The 3,862-nt window shown below is 41.2% G+C and overlaps 1 pseudogene; it reads left to right on the forward strand.

Annotated features, from left to right (window-relative positions):
- On the forward strand, positions 1-2,422 carry LOC113922390 (annotated as a pseudogene).
- The last annotated feature ends 1,440 nt before the right edge of the window (positions 2,423-3,862 follow it).

Here is a 3,862-nt window from a genome sequence, read left to right on the forward strand (position 1 = left end):
ATGGCCTTAAAGGATGAGGGGGAGAGGGGCCTGGGCAGCACAGTTGGTAAAGCCGCCGACTTTTGGTTTCGGCTCAGGTCATGATCTCAAGGTCCTCGGATCGAGCCCCATGTCGGGTTCCTTCCATAAAAGACAGGCATGGAAGGGAGTTAAGAGGCTGGTGAGCAGGCTTAACTCCCTTCCTTAATTGTCATTAAGATGACAAATGAACGTTAGGTCAGATTTATATCTGGGGAGGAAACTGAAAGCCTTGTTTTAGAAATACCAACAGTTAACTATTGAGCCCTTCCCGTTAAACTTGGCAGATTAACCATCCTTGTGCCTCAGTTCCTCTAAAAATTTCACTAAAATAATCAGTGAAGAATAGTGGATGAAAGAATTTTTTTTAAGTTAGACAACAAGCTGATGGAGGAAGTTTAATGGTCTTAGCAGACTAGAAGAAACAGGATTCCAAATGCCTACAAGAAATGGAGTATCTCTAAGAATTGATCTGATTTTCCTTACAGAATGCTTAGAACATGGGGTGAGGTATGATTGGCAACATGATTGGTTGAAAATCTATATACCAATAGATTGAATTTCCCCGGTCCTTTAAACTTTCTGAGCAGTCAGGAAACCACCCCACCCACATCTGTCATAGGTAATAATACGCTTAGTCTGGAGAAACTGAGCCAAGCTGCTTCTGGGTTCAGAGACAACAGGCACAGGATAAGGTGGGGAGCTAAACACAGTAGGAGCGAAACATGGTAGGATGCAGAAATCTGCAAACTGAAATGCCAGACCAGCAGGCTGCTTCTCCTGCCTAGCTCCTAGAATTCTAGACAGCCAGGTTTATACTCTCCACCCACCAACACACACCAGTGCACTTCTTCCAGTTAGCTTCTCACTTATACAAATGAAAGAACAGCCAAGAATCACTAGAGAGTTAAGAAAAGACAGTTTAGAAGAGACAAAAACAGGAAAAAAAAACTTACACGAAAACAAAGACCATCGGTGCAACAGAAGAAATAAAACAAAGTGTAGTTAATATCATCAAGGATATGAGAAAAGATATCTGCCAATGAAACAAAAATGGGGTCCTATAAAAAAATCAGAGAACAGTTTTTAACTTCAGATATTAAAAATATGATGAACAAAAAGCTTCAGCCTCTGCTGATGGCATAGCATGGCCCCAGAGGGGCTAGTAGACCTGCCACCCCAGAGTCTGCAGGAGAAGATACAGCCAGCAGGAGGGTAGGCATGGGCAGAGGCATGAAGCTGGGACTCTGAGGCTGAGGCGGAGTTGTCAGTGCCAGTGGAGAGTTGGATGCCTGTTGGAGGCGCTGCTAAACTGGTGGATACCGGACTCAGGGTGGAGTCCATCAGGCTCCTCCGTGCTCAGCCATCTCAAAGCCAGAGGCTGCATCTCCTATCTAGTGAAGGACCTGGGGGCATAGGTCTTGGCAGTCTGGAGTGAGTCCAGCTATCTGAGCTGTTGAAAGTCTACCTGGAGTAAGAACAGAAATCCCAACCACAAGAAAAAAGGGCTGAGCCTGAGGAAAGTTACCCTTGAGAATGATAACATTTTGTGCTGAAGACAGGAAAATGCCAAGATCTACGGGATTTAACCAACATTTTGGGGGGAACTTGCACGTAAACTTTTATCCTAGCTGCCAGTATTTTGGACAGATCCTTGATTTTTTTATGAAGGTGAAACCTAAAATTTGCCTCACATTGGAGTCTGTTGTTTTTGCTGGCTTGCCAGAATAGTTGAAGAAGGATGCATTTCCCACTCATGAAGTAATCCAGATTAGTCAATGTAAATGCACTGCTTCTGACAGAAAATGAAGGGAGAACACAATTTTGGGAAAAAAAATTCAGAACTATGAAATGGAACACAGTGCTGTCTTAAAGTTTTTCTACTTATATAAGGCTGTTGTACTTCATATTTCAGAAAGGAAAGAAATATTGAGGCTTGGTAAACTGGAAGCTCAGCTGAAAGCTTGCAGTTTTCAACTAGTCTTTTCAAAAGCAAAGCCATCTGCATTAGCTTTGTGCCTTCTCAATCTGGAAGTACAAACATAGTTCATTAAATTATCACAAGTTCTCCTGCTTGTGATAAAGCATTTGAAGATTAATGACACTGAGTTCTTTCATTGGAGAGAGGTAATTTCAAATGTCTAGCTGACTATTTTCTCTCGAATGTTGCAAGAAGTTGGTTGGGATTGTTTCTAGGTGCAGAGCCCAGACCACCAACACAGCAACTGTGGTGTTCCTGAGTTGTAAACGATACCAGCAGACAGTGCTTTGATGAAAGTGAGGACTCTGAAGAGGTGAATTCTAAAGAATGAGGTCTCAGCAGCTCTCTCTCCATTGCAGTGATCAAAGATGCACTGTCTTTTTCAACTTGAAAGTGGCACAGTCTCTGAGCTTTCCATTTTAGAACTCTAATTGCACTGTGTCAGAATTTAAAGTAAGTGGTTTATAAGCAATAAATGGAGGACCGGGTAATATTTTATCTCGCTCCCATTGAGGCAGGAATACATAGACTAGAGCACCTGTTGTCTATAATTATTCAGACCAGATCTGGTCTATTTTCATATTCTAAGCTATCAAATAGGATAGGACCTCTCAAATGATTGAGAATAACAGATATAGGCACTTTGTTTTTCACTTTAAATAAAAATGATCTTGAGCTATTTGTTAATATGATAATAAATTTTGTGAGAAAGGATGTAGGAAGTTGAAGGAGAGAACATTTGTTTTCTTGATTGAAGTATGAAGTAGGAGGCTGAAATCTACTGAAATAAAAAGATTCCTGTCTGAGAGGAGAAGAGGTTTGAGGGGAGCAGGTGCTGAATGGGTTTTGAGGGGAAGCTGGAGGGAACTGATTAGGACAAGTAAGATTACTGACATGAGGCTGAGGTCCTAGCTAAGGTTGGAAACCATGAATTCATAGTCATGCCAGATCAAAGAACTAAGGGCTTTTTCTCTAGTATTCTCAACTTCCAAAATGCAGAAACAGAACAGAGTAGCTCTTACTGCTCAAGGATTTGGGTTTAGCAGGTGGCTTGTGATGTCGAACTTCAGATGAAAGACCTTGTCAGTGAGAAATGAAGTAGACTAGGTTGAAACTGATAAATTCAAAGACAATGGGAGAACTGGGACCAGAGGGTTCGTTGTGATTCTTGTGCATATCTGGTGGGAAGGATAGGATGAGAGAGGTGAAAAACCAAGAATTTGTACCCAATATAGGGAATGCAGAACTTTGAGGTTTCGAGTGACCTCTTAAAGGCATGTCCCTTGGAAAAGGCCTACAGTGCAGAGGAGGAAAGGGTAAGGTGAAAGAGGTCTGGGGAGTTTGAAATTAGAATGTGATTTTTTTTGTTGTTTATATAAACACTGAAATCTCCCAGAATTGTGGTAGAAGTCTGGTAGGAAAAGACAGAGCCAGGTCTGAAAGTCCACATTGAATAAAGTGAGCTTAACAAGCATGATATGAGATAAATAGTCTTAAATGAAGATCAAATTTTATAGGCAGTTGGAAAAGTAGGGGTCAGGAAGTAGAATTAGGGAATGAGGGGGAATGTCACCTCTACAATCTCTCAGTATACACATGTACGTTCCCTTGGACCAGGAGGAAAAGAAAGGGCTTCAGGAAAGAGGCTTATGGGAATACTGAAAGTCATAATTAATCAAAGCCTATCTTCCAGTAGTACCAATTTTCAGTGGTTGGTAAACAATATCATACATCTTAGATTCATACAAACTCAGATACAATTGACGTAGGAAGCAAAATTTATGCACATGTTAATGATAACACAGCAAATGTGAAAGAAAATTTACACTTCTGAAATGCTGCTTTGGGCTAGTCCTCTGGCTC

This window comes from Zalophus californianus, chromosome 9 (assembly GCF_009762305.2).
Source record: "Zalophus californianus isolate mZalCal1 chromosome 9, mZalCal1.pri.v2, whole genome shotgun sequence".
In the NCBI taxonomy this organism is placed as follows: Eukaryota; Metazoa; Chordata; class Mammalia; order Carnivora; family Otariidae; genus Zalophus; species Zalophus californianus.